The sequence below is a fragment of the Lycium barbarum genome, chromosome 8 (genome assembly GCF_019175385.1).
Source record: "Lycium barbarum isolate Lr01 chromosome 8, ASM1917538v2, whole genome shotgun sequence".
NCBI lineage: Eukaryota > Viridiplantae > Streptophyta > Magnoliopsida > Solanales > Solanaceae > Lycium > Lycium barbarum.
Genome location: NC_083344.1, coordinates 116,127,541 through 116,145,702, shown reverse-complemented (window position 1 = coordinate 116,145,702; position 18,162 = coordinate 116,127,541). Strand labels below are relative to the sequence as shown.

At 34.6% G+C, this 18,162-nt stretch overlaps 2 long non-coding RNA genes and 1 pseudogene across 2 annotated transcripts; all 3 read right to left on the bottom strand.

Annotated features, from left to right (window-relative positions):
• Positions 1–203: 203 nt before the first annotated feature.
• On the bottom strand, positions 204–2,343 carry LOC132608187 (rop guanine nucleotide exchange factor 7-like; annotated as a pseudogene).
• Positions 2,344–14,065: 11,722 nt separating this feature from the next.
• On the bottom strand, positions 14,066–14,761 carry LOC132605326 (uncharacterized). Its single transcript, XR_009569144.1, has 2 exons — positions 14,457–14,761; positions 14,066–14,389 (listed from the first exon to the last, which is right to left on the bottom strand). It is a non-coding gene; the product is annotated as an uncharacterized LOC132605326 (long non-coding RNA).
• A 438-nt stretch (positions 14,762–15,199) lies between these two features.
• LOC132605325 (uncharacterized) lies at positions 15,200–16,631 on the bottom strand. Its single transcript, XR_009569143.1, has 3 exons — positions 16,456–16,631; positions 16,238–16,373; positions 15,200–15,292 (listed from the first exon to the last, which is right to left on the bottom strand). It is a non-coding gene; the product is annotated as an uncharacterized LOC132605325 (long non-coding RNA).
• Positions 16,632–18,162: the final 1,531 nt, after the last annotated feature.

Here is an 18,162-nt window from a genome sequence, read left to right as displayed (position 1 = left end):
CATGCTTGGTAGCATTTTAGTCGCTATGTATAAAATTCAGCACATCAAGTACGGTGTTTGGTACCAGTTTACAGTCCTAATACATGTATAAGTTATGGCAGAATCTATGTAGTATTTATGTAGCGTAAAAGATGGAATAACTATTACCTGAGTAACTATACCCTACGTAACTCTAACCAGCAATCAAATGACCCATAAAAACATTAATAAGTAACTCCAGGGGAGCTCTGTACCTTAGGAAGGCCTTCCAAATATGATTCAGGCACGTCCATTTCAGCTAAGCTGTTGCTATTAATGGCCATTGCGGCTTTCAGGATTTGGTTTGTGCAATCGCGTCTATGCTGCAACTGCCTTCTTGCATTTTCACTGAGACCACCAGGGGGAACTCTAGGAACTGGAAGCCACCATTTCTCCTCTTGACGAGGGAGAGGATTTCTTAATGATCCATCAGAATCTGAGGCTACGATTCCTTGGTCAACATACCAGAACTCTGTGCTTCGGAAACTGTCTAATATCTCCTGTGAAAGAGGCAAACACTTTAGAATATAGCACTCAGCATTGAAAAATAAAGGCTGAATGCCCACGGAACAAGGAATGGCTATCTTACAAGGAGCATATTGCCCAGTTTACGGAGTGCTGGAAGGTTGATGTAAAGGTCTGACCGTGGCCTAGAAGTCATTACCTAAAACAGAAGAACAAATAAGTTAGCACATAAGTAGCATTCAATTTGTTTTTCCTGCCCTAGCTCAATAAACAGATTGTTTCCAAATCACAGGGAAAAAACAAACTGTTTTTCCAAGTTCCAAACATGATAAATAGATAGCTTGAATTACCGGAACAACGTCAAAGAAACCACATTTACCTCAAGTTTGCTGCCATCAGGAAATGCCTGCCAAGAGGGTATGAGTTCTACACTGTGATCACTAACACAGAGAAGCCATTCCATTTCTCTCCTCCACATTAACTTTTTCTCTGGAGGTAAAGGTTCTAATCTCCAGATTTGCCCAAAAAGAGTAGCTAATTGGAAAAAAAAAAGTCTCTATACTTAGTAAAATGAATAATCAAAGTTCACTGCAAACTGAATCCACTACACAACAAAATGACTTACCACATAGATTAGTGATAGCATTAGAAATTGCTAGTGCTGTGCAAACTCCATTTCCACAACCAGACATGTCTTCTCCCAACAGCAATTTTGAGAATCTCTCCTTCATCATTTCAATCTCTACAAAATCCCCATAAATTCCAATCACAATTCAGTTTTCTTATGCAAAAATATGAACAAGAACATATAAAAGCTTACCAGACAAACAAGACCCTTGTTTCTCTAACTTCCTTTAGTATCCACATAAGGTTTCTCTACTTCTTCAGACACGTCAAATTTTACACAATGCTGTTCCACCTCATCCTCTTGAATATGCCAAGCAGTTGAAGATGGAGAACATGAATCTTCAGACCCACTATGTTCTTCATTTGACACCAAAAAACCAGAACTTGAACTACTTTCTCTACCAATCTTTTCACTCAAACACACTAACGACTCAATTTTTCCAGCATTTTCCACATAACCATCCATTTTATCATCAAGAAAACCAGAACTTGAACTACTTTCTCTTCCAATCTTTTCATTCAAACACACTAAAGACTCAAATTTTCCATCATTTGCAACATAACCATCCATTTTATCATCAAGAAAACCAGGAGAAGAACAATAAACTGAGTTGGTCATCACAATGCCATCAAATTCAAACCTTTTACTACCAAACCCTTTTGAATCTTTAGCTTTGTGATATAGATTCTTGATGGATTTTGAAACCTTAAACTTCAATGCAGAAAAATGAGTTTCTTTCTTAGACCTTGTAGAGGGGTCTAGTGGAATAAAATGCTTGAGCTGTGGTTGAAATTCCAGAGAACAAACCTCTCTTTTTTTGTCTTGGTGTGACACAAGTCTATCCATAAGTTTTCAACTACAACTTCAACCATGTTTGTTCCTCAAATGGGGTGAAAAATGAAAAAAGACAAGAAATCAAGAAATGGGGTTATTTTTTATTAAAAGAAAAAATTTTAAAAATCAAGAATCTTGATTATTAGAAGAGTGAAGGTGGGTAATGATTAAATGTGCAAAATACAAGTGTTGTGAAGCAAAGGAAGGTCAGCTAATGATGGTAAGTGAGGGCACAAAAGCAGACAGAAAAACAGCTCAAGAAGTATATTTGGTGGGCTATGGGTATTGCTTTGCTTAAATGAGGAGCCTTACACTGTCACTGTCACTGTCACTACCACTATGTGTTGCTTTTGTTGGGCTTTGCTTAAACAAGGGCTCTTAAACATGATTATTGCTTACTACTTCACTAGAGCTAAGCTAATAGTACAATATTTCAACTTTTCAAGTTGGTTTTGAGAGAAAATATTAAAGTAATACAATAATTTGGTGTATATGATATGGTCATGGGAGTCGTGTAAATGACGGATCAATCGGCGTGTGATCTGATGATACCAGCGCATGTAATGCTCAATGGGAGTCAAATGGCCGACCACCGCTAAAGTGCCCAACCTATTCTCCCAACGGTGGAGCTGGACAGCCATGAAAGCCAGAAAATCATCATCAACGGCAGCTCGATCGTCCCGCTGGTAGTGTCGGAGCTCATGACGGACATCAGGGGGTATACTCTGTGTATGCCCAAACTGTCGTAAGACACGCTCGGGCATGTGATCCTCTACGATGTCCAGGTGTATCAATGGAAACCGCGACCTCCAAACCTCCTGACCTGCCCTACAGAAGGGGGGAAAACCATCTAATATAGCAGCGTACGACGTCCATATAAATAGCTGCATAACATATAAATACAAATCAGTGATCACCAAGTAGAAAAGACGTTTAATTAAATTATTAATGTAAATTTAAATAGTGTATCGCATCGTCCGTCATGTGATCAAGCTGGTCCCGGAATGGAAGAATATTGTAGTGCGTATCGACATCCCGGTCAAAACCCGTTATCCACCTCCTCGCATAAGGCATGTCAATCTCGAGGTGATGCCTAGGTATGGGCTGAAAAGGCAGCATCCTCTCCCACACCCATAACTGTAAGCGATATTAGAAATTACGATTTTTTAGTCGTCCATTCAAGAGGTTTGTTGACATTAAAGGAACGCATACTTAAATATTACCTAGAGAAGAACAAAAAATCCACACACATCTCTGACAACACCAATAGATGCTCGGCACAGGCATCTGTAAAGATACGCCAAAACAGCACCGCCCCAGCTGTAGTCTCCCAAGCGGTCCAGATGCTCCAAGAAAACCAAGTAACGTAAACTGACAAAGGCACCCGACGAATTCGGGAACAAGATGCCCCCGAATATAATAAGCAGGTACAAACGGGCATGACGATCAACATCGTCCTGCGGGGTGCCGTCGTCAATCGGATCCAGACCCTCCAAATAAGTGCAGAGTGCACTAAGCTGAACCCGACTCTGTCCCGATATCTGGGCCGCGGCATCAGGCACGTAGTGGGTGAGCCTAGTCAACTCTGTCACCCACGTCTGACCAGGAGGAGGCTCGTACCGAGTGTACAGTGGCTCTCCATCAACCCGCAATCCAAAGAGGACCTCGACATCCTGAAGTGTAATCGTGGCCTCACCAGTGCGAAGATGGAAGGTATGTGTCTCTGGCCTCCACCGCTCAACCATGGCCGTGATGAGCGCCCAATCATACTATACCCGACCTATGGACACGCAACGGTAGATGCCGCCCCGAAACAATATCTCCAACACGCGAAGGTGTGAGGGGTGCTCGCGTAAAAGAGCCTACGCTCTCTGCAGCCTACGGGGACGGAGCCTAGTAGATATCCCTATAGTACCGGCCCATAATAACTCTGACCTATGATTGTCTTGCAAAGACAATACTGATCTATCAGCGGGCCCTGGGTGATCATCGGGCCTAGGGGGAACATTCGGATCCATGAAAGAGTTTGATCTGTACAAACTAAATTAGTCATTATTCTTGAAATGAAAGATAAATTAGATTAACTAATCGAAATTTAGCGGTAATATTTGTTTGGAACTCTATTTTAAATATGTGATACATTTTTAGTTGATCAAATAGCCAACACAACTACGATAAAATTAAACTAAGAGAGTATATTCGTCGACCACATGTTTTCCTATAAACTTTACATTTTTAAGATAATTTTTTTTTATTTAACATATATATTCACGCTTTTAAAATTGTATAGATTAACATTTCATAATCGTTTACAACTTGTTTGGATGGTTGTTACCTATTGTATTATATTATGTTGTTAGTTTAAATAAAATGTTTGCTTTGGTTGCTACTTTAATTTTATTTTTATGTAACGACGAAAGGTTCTATTTTATGTAACCACTGATTTGGTCCTATACAATATAACACAATACGGTAAATGTCAAAACAATACATAACAATCATCCAAACAAAGTGTTAACAATATAATAATTCATTACCAATCAACTTCTTTCAATTCATAAAGAATATTTAACAAATACTCAATTAACAAAATAATAATTCATTAACAATTCATAAATAATTAACCAAATTAACAATTCATAAATAATTAACCAAATTAACAACTCCTAAACATATAACAAATTAACAATGCATAAACATTTAACAAATTAACAATTCATAAACATTTAACAAATAATGAATTAAACCAAAAAAAAAAAAAAAAAACGGAACAGTGGCTTAAGACACTGCCCAGCCAACCCGATCAAACCAAAAAAAAAAAAAAAAAAAAACGAAATTTGCTTTTTTTTTTTGGAAAATAAGGACGATTAAATGTAAAACATGCATGCAATATAATGTATATAACAAAATAATAACAAAAGTTCATAGTAGAAAACCTTAATCGAAATTTTTTTATAGAGTTATTTTAATCGAGTTGTATGCCGCTTTTTCTCAAAATTCGAACTTAGAATCTTGCTCCTTGACTTGAATATACCGAGAATCTAAACTTTCCGGATGAAATTAAATAGAAAACGACGTTTTTAAGACGTGTGGACCACCTCAAATCGCCTCCAATGGCGTTTTGAATTTTTTTTTCCACTGGAGGGGACCAGTGGTGGAACCCGATCGGGTTATAGAGGAGTTATATAGCGCAGTATTTTACTACGCTATAGGAGAGAGACAAACTCCTATAACGCAGTAAAATAATGTGTTATAGGTGACTCACAGTTTTGGATAGCGCATTATTTTACTGTGTTATAGTAGTTAACGGCTCCGTCTCCGTTAGTGCTATAGCGCAGTAAAATACTGCGCTATAGGTACTTTTGTAACTTATTTTTTTATTGGGGTATTTTGGTTCAAAAAGTTTTTTTCGGGGGCATTTTGGTTCCGGACTCTGATTATTGCTTACTACTTCACTAGAGCTAATAGTACAATATTTCAACTTTTCAAGTTGCTTTTGAGAGAAAATTTTAAAGTAATATTCTCTCCGTTTCAATTTATGTGAATTCATTTGACTAGACACAAAATTTAAGAAAGAAGAGAAAAATTTTAAACTTGTGGTCTTAAATGAGTCACGTACATTTTATGTGGCTATAAATCATTGCATAAAGGTAAAGTGTTTCTAAATATAGAAAGAGGTCATTCTATTTTACACAGATTAATAAAGAAATAGGTTCACATAAATTGAAACATAGAGAGTATAATCGTTTGGTGTATATGATATGGTCATGGTAGTCGTGTAAACGACGGATCAACTCACAAAATTCACTGCCTAAGCTTTTAAATTTTTCTTGTTTGGGTATGATACACTCCTTCGGTCACAATTTATTTGACATTTTTTTTAGTTTGTCCCAAAAAAATAGTCATTCACTATAATTTGAAATAAGTTGATTTTAAAATTCCTCATTTACTCTTAATAAAATGATTTATAGTCACACCAATGTCTAAAGTTTATTTTACACCATAAATTTCAAAAATATTTTTTTCTTTCTTAAACTTTATGATTAGTCAAACAATGCAACATAAATTGAAACGGAGGAAGTGTGAAATCTTCTCTTAAATGGATAATGTTTGAATTACATCACTAAACCACTATTAAAAATTTAGTAGCGAAATGATGGAAAAATTATACTGCAAAACAATAAATTTCATATCCTATTAGCTATAAATTATCAAAAGATTCTAGTAACAACAAAATTTATAGGTAATTTCAGTTCTTTTTTTGCAATGTAACAATAAAGGAGCCCGGAACTTTTTTAACCCAGAAAATAACTTTTGGAACCAAACTAACCCTTTAAAAAATAAAAAAATAAAAAAAAACTAGGCTTCACGCACAGATTCTGTGCGTGAAAGAGAGTACTTTTTTTTTCTTTTTTTAAGTTATCAAAATCACGTTTTTTTCATACTTTGGGCAAAGATTAGTCATGTTTCAAAGCCCCGAAATATCAATATTTTATATAGAACTTAATATATTTTTTTGCGTACCATAACGTTGGCTCATTACATCAAGTATACCTAAACGTTTGGATCGTCGTTTTAGGGGTTGTAAAGTACTCTGAAGTAAGTTTTGCTTGCTTGGAAACATGTCATCTTTAGATCTAAGTGTCATATTTTATAGGGTTTTGATTTAAGTGTTTTGAAATAAAAATATTATATTAAAAAATAATTCATCCAATAGAGAGGTTCAACCAAGATATAATATATCTCATTCAATGCTCCCACCAAGGTTTGATCCCATGTTGTTGGCATAAAAAAAAAGTAAGTAAAAAAGAGAGGCTAAACAACCAAGCCAAATTGGTGAATGCAACAAAGTACACACTTTTTTATTTTTTATAATGTTCGCTAATGCTATCTAACTCATTTTCATAAATTTAATTTCGAACCTCGAAATTGACATTCAAAACATCATTACCAATTATCAGATTTTCATCAAGCAAGAATGAAAATTGTGCACCAATTTGGAGAAAAATTCAAATTGAATGGGATAATAGGCATTTTTTGGAAAATCGGCCTGGCCAAACCACCTGCGGCCGTTTTCCCGGCTAGATCTTGAAAAAATATCCTGGGTAAAAAAAAAAATCGCATAAATCGGACATCTGAGCGCAAAGTTATGGTCATTTAAAGTTTCTACAATTTACAACTAATTTACAACTAGTTTGTAAAAAAAGTTATGACCATTTAAAGTTTCAATAATTTACAACTAGTTTTCACTTACGTAAATAAAAAATAAGGACATGAGCATAGGTAGAAAACTAGTTGTAAATTGTTGAAACTTTAAATGGTCATAACTTTGCGTTCGAATGTCCGATTTACGTGATTTTTTTTACCTAGGGTATTTTTTCCAGATCTAGCCGGGCAAATGGCAGCAGGCGGTTTGGCCAGGCCGATTTTCCAAAAAACGCCCATTATCCCATTCAATTTGAATTTTCCCCCAAATTAGTGCACAATTTTCATTCTTGCTTGGTGAAAATCTGATGATTGGTAATGATGTTTTGAATGTTAGTTTCGAGGTTCGAAATTCAATTTATGAAAACGAGTTAGATAGCATTAGTGTAACGACCCGTTTGGTCGTTTAGCACTTTAAAACTACGAAAAGGGTGTGGGACTATATTGTATTTATTTATATGATTTTAATATATGAAATGGTGCATGAATTAGTTAAGTAAGTAAGTGGGCCAAGCCCACTACCCTTTTTATCTGTGCACGCTATATTCCAAAACAAAGAGGAAAAAATAGAAGGAAAAATTATTCACTTATTTCTAACCTAGAGGGGAGAAAAAGGACGAACCGAAGGAGCGTTGTCAGTTAATGTTGAAGGAGCAGTGAAGTTTTATTTTATTCAGGTATAGTACAATTAACTTTTATATACTCCTACAAGCAAGTATGTTGCAGAAAGTTTAGTTTAGTATGGTAGTGTTGGCAAGAAGTTATAGGAAGTCAAGAATTACCCTAATAACTAGAGGGGGACCACATGATGATAGAGATTGTAGGATTGGTTATAAAATTGATTTCAAGGAGTGGAATTTGCTTCTTCTGTGCAAATTTCGTACTGCAATAATGACTACTTTTGGATTTCTTTATTGTTTCTTTCCTTTTGTTATTTATACTCTACCAACATTATTATTATTATTTTGGGATTTTGGTATGACGGTTTATTATATTAGGTATATGAAATTGATAATTAAGATTTTGGGAAAATTAGAGGTTTCGAGTCCTAGTCCTAAGAAAGGAAAATTAATGATTTGAGAGTCCATTTATGGATGAAATTGACCAATTTTAAAAATATATGATTCTTAGATAATGGGTGAAATTATTTTTCAATAAAATTCCAATCTTGCCCTTGTAGGCCCAAGGCCACTTTTTGGGGTGCGTTTTTGGGTTTCAAATATAAATATAGCAATATGGTTGTCCTTAGATTCGTATTCTAATGTAAATCGCATATTTTATAGATTTTAATCGTTCAAAGGCTCTACGCAAAGGGAAGGCATTAGTTTGATTGTTCGTGGCACCTGCTCGGCATTGAGGTAGGTTACGGTCTACTTTAGTTAGACTCTGATTAGAAAATCGTATGTAGTTGTAGAAATTGACGGGGATAGCATGTTAGGCCTTCGGGCATGGAGTGGAGGTGAATTCCAATTAAGTTAGTTCTGTCAGCTGTTATGTGGGCTTGTCGCCATTTGTGTTATTTTATGTGATTATCACTTGTGTGTATCTACGTCATATACTAGCTCACTCATCACGTGGAAAGGAGTTGTAATATTGATAATGGAACAGCGGACAGTAATATGACTTGTACTTGTTCATTGTATATTGGTGATATTGTTGAGACTAATATCATGCATGACATGCTTTCCATATTATTCTTGTGATGATGGTGAGGTGAGTGATTGAGATTTAAGAGACTCCGAGGTCTTTGCCGGAGATTAAGAGTGATTGATAGCCTCCGAGGTTTCTGCCGGAGAGCAAGAGTGGTACATGGACTTCGCGGGTCCCCCATGGGTCATGGCTTTGAGGCACTACCCTTAGCATGTGTGTACGAGAGTGGAGTGAGAGAAGTGACTGTTGCATTGCATTGCATTCATCCACTCATATATTTGACTGGTTATATATCTGTCTTGGCTGATTTCATGATTCCTTTACACTTTACTTGTATACGATACGTGACCATACCTGTTTGCTCTATGTGCTACTTGTTAGTTTCCACTTCTTCATGCGTTATCTAATCATTGTCGGCCTATGATGCTTACCGATACTAGTGTTGTACTGATACTACTCTTGCTGCACTTTTTGTTGAGTGCAGAGTACGATCCAGGCTCCAGTTCTACACCCCGTGGCTGATACGCGAGGGTGACATCTTCCAGTCATTCAGGGTGAGCTACTTGGTCATTCGTGGCCCCTGAAGGACCCTCTTATTTAATTCTATTTTTTTTGTTCGACAGACAGTATGTAGCCTTCGGGTATTTTCAGACTTTTATTCCAGACTATGTTTAGCGTTCTTGTACCCTTTGACCAGATTTTGGGGTTGTTGTGACATTTCTAGTTATGATAAGTATTTAAGACTTGATAACTTCTTCCTATTTAATTTTTCGCTTATTTAACTTTTATTAGTAATGTGGTTCGCCTACTCGGAGGGATAGTGTAGGTGCCAGCACCGACTCGCGAATTAGGTTGTGACAATTAGTGAACATTATAAAAAATAAAAAGTGTGTTTTTTGTTACATTCACCGATTTGACTTGGTGGTTTAGCCTCTCTTTTTTACTTTTTTTTTTTATGCCAACAACATGGGATCAAACCTTGGTGGGAGCATTGAATGAGATATATTATATCTTGGTTGAACCTCTCGTATTGGATGAATTATTTTTAATATAATATTTTTATTTCAAAACACTTAAATCAAAACCCTATAAAATATGACACTTAGATCTAAAGATGTCAAGTTTTCAAGCAAACAAAACTTACTTCGGGGCACTTTACAACCCCTAAAACGACGATCCAAATGTTTAGGTATACTTGATGTAATGAGCCGACGTTACTGTACGCAAAAAAAATATATTAAGTTCTATATAAAATATTGATATTTCGCGGTTTTGAAACATGACTAATCTTTGCCCAAAGTATGAAAAAAACGTGATTTTGATAGCTTAAAAAAAAAAAAAAAAAAAAAAGGTACCCTCTTTCACGCACAGAATCTATGCGTGAAGCCTAGTTTTTTTTTTTTTTTTTTTTAAGGGTTAGTTTGATTCCAAAAATTATTTTTTGGGTTAAAAAAGTTTCGGGTTCAACAATAAAGAATAGGAAAAAATTGGCTACAAAATTAGCTACCAAATTCGTAAATAGTTGACTTCTTTTTTATGAGAATTTGTTCCCTGTTTTATGCTTCCTGTCTCTTGTGCTGATGTAATATTAGTTTCATTTACTTCTGTATTTTGATTAAAAACAAATGACGAGAGTTTTGATTTATCTGCAATAACTGTAAACATAGTCTAATTATGTCGAATCTTTTAAAATGTTATTTGAAACTTAACTAAAGTAAAATTAATAAATGGAAATGATCATCTGGTCAACATACATAAACTAATTTATGCTGTGACTTAATTTATTAAATGTTCCTATTAATATTTGTACCGTCTAACTATTATATGGATTTACATTCTTATTGTGTCACCGTCACATTGTTGTTGTGATCGGCTTTGCTTAAACAAGGGCTCTTGCATAATTATTGCTTAGTTCAGTGGCCTAATATATTACTTCCTCCGTCTCATAATAAGTGTCACCTTAGTCAAAAACACGCATATTAAGAAATCAATCATGCAATGTAAATTTTACTAAACTACCCCTATATAATAAAAATAAATTACTTTTCCCTTTTGATTAAAGCATGCATGAAAAGTAAGTCTTTTGACATTGAGACTCCAATAATACCAAGTTTCTATGTGTTTTTTGTCTTGAATACATAAATTTGTCAATTTTTATCTAAGGACAAAAGTTGGAAAAAATTTGTCAATATATGCATTGATTTCCTAAGGTGACACTTATTATGGGACAAAAAAAATGAGTAAATTTGGTTAAGGTGACACTTATTATGGGACAAAAAAAATGAGTAAATTTGGTGACACTTATTGTGGGACGAAAGGAGTACAATATTTCAACTTTAGAGTTCGGTTTGAATTATAAGTGTTGTAGATGGACTTTGTCATGGGAGTCGTGTAAAGAACAGATCAACCAACAAATAAAGTTCACTATCTATACCTTTCCAAAAACAAAAACAAAAAAAAAAAACAAAAAACAAAAAAAAAAAAACTTTTTTGGGTATGATATGTATGGTGAACTGATCTTGTCTTAGTTAATTAATACATGAAAATTGGCTTGTAAAACAAAAAAAGTATGAATAAAGAATTAGTATTAGTTACGTAAGAAAAGGGAATCTATCATTTTCTAGATCCAGCAGGTAATTAGTCGACTGAAGCAATGTTACTCAGACTCTTCAAAAATGTCGACGGGTGTCTGTCGGATACTTCAAACGTAGTGTATTTTTGGAGAATCCGACACGGATACGGCACCGAAAGTCAAGAGTCCGAGCAACTTAGGACTGAAGTGAGAATTGATTTTCCTATTTTAGTGCCAAATGTGGTTCTCGTCTACTTCCATTTTATACACTTAAATTTCAAATAGAGAAAAGCAAAATTACTTCGATCTTGTCAATAATGGAGTTGACAATGTAAAAAAATAAAATATCCTAATAGATCCAAATAGAAAGACGAAAAGCATGAAGTTAAGAGGGGAGGAGAAAATAAGATGCTTTTGAAAAGGTCGCACTTTCTCGTCTAATGTGGTCTAATTTAATTTCCACTTCTGTAAAGATTGTTTCAAAGAAATGAACGCGTATTTTTCATATGATGAAAACTAAGATATACAAGTAGATTACGTATGGGAGAGGTATGGTAACAAATACTACTAATTTGGATTTTAGGAATACAAGTTGTAGGACAATTTGTTTGTTTTAGAAAGTGAGGACGACATTGTGATGTGAAAACAAAAGATGGTACTTTGGACGAAGTTACTTCGAAGCTGTAGGCATCTTTTTAACACCATACAAAGTTCAAAGACGACTAGCTCCATTAATCCGCATTCGCGCTAGGTAGACCTAGTAAAAGAGTAAAACGCTTCATATCGAATTGTTTTCAATCTTTTAGTTAGAACTAATCAAATCTCTACTTAAGGATGAAGAAATCACAATTGTTCTAGATGATGCCACCCTTGTTCAAGGGATGTCAATTGTCATTCCTTAGCTAAAATTGCAGTATTGATAGGTAAATTTTCAATAATATTTTGTAGGCATTAATTTGCTAATAAGCTAAACAAAGATGAGAACAAAACTGAAATACACATGCAGTGCAATGAGTTGAGTTTTAATCAGCTAAATAAGAACTGAAATGCACATGCATTGTGCAGTGAGTTTTAGTGTGAGTACTTTGAACTGGCAGGCAAATCCAAGGCCATCACCCACCAGTAAGGTTAATTGGAAAACTACGAAAACGACCAAAAAGGTTTTTTTTTTGTCCACCTGAATATAATCCTTTTTATATTCGTCTTTTGATTATTTCTATCTGAGACAATGAAAATGTTTTTATCCATCGACTTTTAACCCTTTATATATAGAGAGAAAGAGATATTTACAATACTTTAAATATATATTTTGACATGTTAAATGTACTCTTTGATCCGTCACAATATGTTACTTATCTTCTTTTTCAAATACATTACCCATACTCATAGTATAAGTGTGACATTATAGTGATTGGATGTTCTATATGAGCTAGACCTAAGCCTACACAATCTCTTAGCAATTAGTAGTTGATATTACAATTTAGAAAATAATGATACACTTATATTAGGTCTAGGTAGGGATAAATATTAGATTTAGAGAACTCCGAATTTTAATTTACTGGTATGGAATGGAATAGCCCAAAATACAGTGCACATAGAGGATTTTACTTAGCCAACATCCAACTACTTCAGGTTTTAAGTGTATATATGATTGATTTGTTGATATCTTTAAAGGAGTTATTCACTAAATTAAATTTCGTTCACATCAAACTTCAACATTGACAATATGTACTCTTTTTAAATAATTTTCTCTTTGCTTTTTTTAGTCCCTTCTATCCTTTTTCGTATTCAATCTTATCTCTCTTTCTTTCATGACAAACATGGCAAGAGAAATATATATGAGGAAAATGGCAAATGGTAGAACTGGAAATAAATGAAGGAACGGGTGCCCATAAATAAAAGTTCATTGAACCACATGCGGTCGAAAAAGGCCAATTTTCGACCAAAATTTCGATCACAAGGCATGGTCGCTAACAGGTAGGGTGAAATTTTTTTCGACCTCTCGTGGTCGAAAATTTTCGACCTCACGCGGTCGAAATTAGTTTTCTACCTAAATTACAAAAATAAATTTTTCGACCACGTGAGGTCGAAAAATTTATTTTTATTTAAATATTAATAAAAAAAATCGACCGCACGCGGTCGAAAATATTATTTTTATACAAATATTTTGAAAATAATAAAAAAATATTTTTAGAATTTCGACCGCATGAGGTCGAAATTCAAAATGTTGCCCAAATTTTTGACCTCGCGTGGTCGAAATTTAGCAATATTGTTGCCAGATTTCGACCTCATGAGGTCGAAATTCAAAATGTTGCCCAGATTTTCGACCTCGTGCGGTCAAAATTTTAATTTCTGAGTACAATTTCGACCTTATGAGGTCGAAAATTATCAATATCTGATTGAATTTTCGACCTCATGAGGTCGAAAATTATCAATATCTGATTGAATTTTCGACCTCATGAGGTCGAAAATCTGGAAAAAAAATTCCAGCATTCAGCTGCTTTTACAACAACCCACCTGCCAATCACACTCATCAACCAAATCAACAATGCAATTCATAACACGTCCAATTCATCAAAGTACTTCTACAATCATAAACTTCACATTCTAAAATCAAATTCAACCTCAAGTTTCAATTTAAAGTACTTCTAAATATCCTTAAAACTACATTCAAACACTTGAACATCGTAAAGTTAAACAACCATAAACTACTTTTTATATTCAAACACTTAAACATCGTAAAGTTAAAACATCCATAAGCTACTTCCTACAATCAAATTCACCTTCACAAGTACATCTAATTCGAATTAAAACTATCATAAAAAAAATATACATATCCAAGAAAACATAGCAATATTACAATCCAAAAGTATACGAATCAAAAAAATCAATGTTGGGTGTTAGGGACATGATCCGATTCCTCCCCACTATACTCATCAACAAGAGCATGAACTACGTCTTCTTGTGACATAGCAATATTCTCATATTGATCTTTTCAAACAGGGTGCAAACACATCCTGCATTGTAAAGTTAGATCAATTTATCGAAATGCAAAACATGCTATCAGCACAATTCATAAAATACCTAAACTTGTTTTGAACAGTTTCTTCTTTAGCTTGTGTTGCTGCTGCTTCTTCTTTAGCTGGTGCCCCTGCTAGTTCTTTCTTCTTCTCCTCTTTGTTTTCTTCAACTTTCTTCGCTTTTTTTTCGTCGGGTTTTTTTTCTTCTTTGGGCTTCGTCTCCTCCTCGGGTTTCTTTTCGGGTTCTACTTTAATGATTACTGCCCGTTTTCCAGTCCTTTTGCTTACATAATCCACCAGTTTTGTTGCCTCAAATACACCTTTCACTGTCACTTGTGAGTTTTCAAGTCTGGTTCTGCATTCTCCACGCCTAATTTAATGTCCATGAAAATTAATTAATTAATTATGTATGGTATCAACTTTTGATGATACCCAACAGTCAATACTATTACTAATGATTCCAAAGATTCATTAGTAGTGGAGGACATGTGCTTGAATTAAACTCAAAACTGAAGAATTTTAAAAAAATCTTTAAGAATTAAATATTCTATTCCTACTAACTAATAAAAGAATGTACTGATTGAGAAAGGTACATATATAAAATATAGAGATCCTTAAGTATCCAATGTTATTGTAGAGATCCAAAAAGGAGAAAAGAAACGTCCTTTAATTAACAAAAACAGCTGAAAAGTGTAACAAAAGCATAATCAGAAAATCAGCATAATGAATCAAAATAGTACTCCTACTACTCCCAAATTAATTAAATAAAAGAAAAAGAGTGAAGAAAATAATAGCAAAATTAATAATCTTGCCTTTCATTCTTTGTATACGCCTCTTGATTTCGTGAGCACAAGCCTCACAATGCATGTTAACTTTCAGAATCACTGTAATCACCTGGGGCTGCAAAAACAAACATACAACATCAATAAACAAAAAACCCAAGACACAATGAGAGACCTATATTTGTATTAAAAACAAGAAAAAAGATGTTTTACTAAAAAACATTCTGATATGAATACTTAAGCCCAATGCTCTATGGATTTCCTGCTATATACTTAGCCACTGGTGTCTCTAGGAGCCGGAAATTCGTTAAACTACTAACGAATTCAATCTAAAGCAAATCTAACAAATTGATCCGCTAGCTATAAGGACACTGGAGTTGAAAGTTCCTACCCTTCCAACAAACAAGCACCAAATCTACTAACATAGGAAGAGCAGAGCCTTGTGATATCAAATAAAAAGGAGACCAACCACGACTTTTAGTGACATTGAGGATCATAACAAACAATTTTTAACACAAGAATAGCCATAAGGCCCCTAACCTTTTGTCTTTTAATAGTTAACCACAAGCTTTCATAGTTACACCTTCTAAGAAAAGAGTAACTAAAATTGAAAAAGAGGGAGAGAATGAGAGAAAAGGAAAAACTACACTGATAAAAGTAGAAAGAAAAGGATGACTAGACTTCAATAAATTTGTAAGCCATAGCTCTGCTGCATCTGCGAGTCAACTATATTGCAACACCAACCAACAAATTTAAACACCGGTCAACTATTTTGCCCGTAGCTGTCCAATTAAACAACATAATCAGTGTTAACTTACTACTTATTTCTTTCATACTAGTGATGATATTTAAGATGAGATCTGTAGGCCAACATAATCAATCTATAGGCCAACATACAGGAAATGAGGAAAAGAAAGGAACAGAGAAAAAGGTTCTAAAAAAATATCATCAAGAGCTTTAGATTCCACAACTCACCGTGTTTACAGTAATAGCATTTCTGAGGCAAATTTTAGTGGATCAACAGAAGGTAAACTAATAATGGGTAGAAGGAAAAGATAACAACCTTCTTCAGCAATTGCTGCTCCAATGGAGAAAATGCAATAGCCTGAGAACTGGATCTAGTTTCCTCACAACTTACAGATGTATCACTAAGCTCCCCAGCTACATCACCAGTCAACTTGCTTCTGTGGTTCCCCCCTCTAAAAAAGTCGAAGGACCAAGAAATTAGAACTACCACACATATCATAAAAGATGCAAAAAATAAACAATTAAAGAAGGTACCTGGCGGACAGCAAGGGCAGCGGCGGAGGACAGGCAGTGGTGGGGATGGGGCGTCGGCGGCGGGGAGGGGTGTGGTGGGGCTAGGGCGTCGGCGGCGGCGTAGGGGTGTGGTGGGGGTGGGAGTTTTGGGATAAAATTAGGTTTTGGTATTTTTTGGGGTGAGAATTGCACGATTGATGTTGGGGAGTACATTAAATTTTTTAAATTTATTATTTTGACCGCGTGCGGTCGAAATAATTAAGTCAGATTTGATCAAATTGGATTTAATTTTCGACCGCATGCAGTCGAAATATGCTTTTCTTTTTTAAATTAATTGTTTTATTTATATAATTAAATTTTTTAAAATGTTTTTTTCATTTATTATTTGTACAAAAATAAGTTTCAACCTCATGCGGTCGAAATTTTATTTTTCGTTTAAATATCGACCACGTGAGGTCGAAATCCAAAAAAAAAAAAATCTGAAAATTTTGACCTCATGTGGTGATTTTTTTTCAACCAAAAAGTGAGGTCGAAATTATTTGGTCAAAAAACACTGTTTTTTTAGTAGTGAGAGAAAGGTAGGACAATGACCTTACTTTCACAAGGGAATAAGTGACACTATTAATGGGCCATAATTGAAAATGATACTATAGTATATCTTTGGGAGCTGAATATTTAATTTACTATTTATTTCTTGTTTGGACCACTACTAATCATAGTATCTCCCAACACGTCTAACACTTTAAAGCCCTTCAATAAGGTTTTTACTTTATTTCCTTGTAAGGTATAAAGTTGTCCATGGCATTTATTACGATATTGATCATAATGCCGGTTGTTCCAACCGATTTTTTTTTAAAAAAAAAAAAAGGAAGAAGAAGAAGAATAAGAAAAAAGACGGACTATTTAATGCACTAAGCTCTCGTTATGCTTGAGGTTCAAGAAAAAAATCAAATCATGCATGTTGATACTATTGTAGGGTAATCAGATATTGATTCAAAATTTTACACTTTATGAGTTTGAGTTCAGAACTCGACCATAGCCTATTGATTTACTTGGTTCAAAATCATTTACTCTTTGCACTTATTTAGTAAATTTTTAACATGTTTACAGTATTTTGAGACAAAACTATTGGATTTGGATAAATTTATAATATTAATACTACCTCAGTCCCCATAGACAACTTTGCCTTGCATTTTGCAAATAAATAATTCATCCCCTGAAACCCCATATTAATACAAGAAAACAACCCTTACGGTTGCGATAAAACTCATTTTCTGTAACATATTGAGCTATGGGACTAATAGAAAGGTATCACAAAAACAAAAGTTATGAAAAAAAAAAGGGGAAAAAGGGAGAGAAAAGCTCCTCTTAACGGCTGTAAATATGGCATGTGTCTTGACTTGGAATTTTATAGGACCTTTTAGTAAAGTGAGATACCTATCTTCTTTACATTTTAGACTTATAAAGTAAGGGAAAGCAAGAAAGTTGGTGCCTACATGCTTGTATATAACGGGACCAACCAACCCTCCTAAAATGTTTTTTTTTTATAACAATTTTTTGAAAGAGGGGGCCGGGCAAGCCCTGAATGGTTTGAGCCAGTTTTTGAAACTTAAAAATATTTTGCAGATAAATTTTTAAAATCTAATCAAATTTCATGGCCAAACAGATATTTGTAGATAAATTTTCAAAATTTGATAAAAAATCTATGGCCAAACGCTAGCTTAGTAA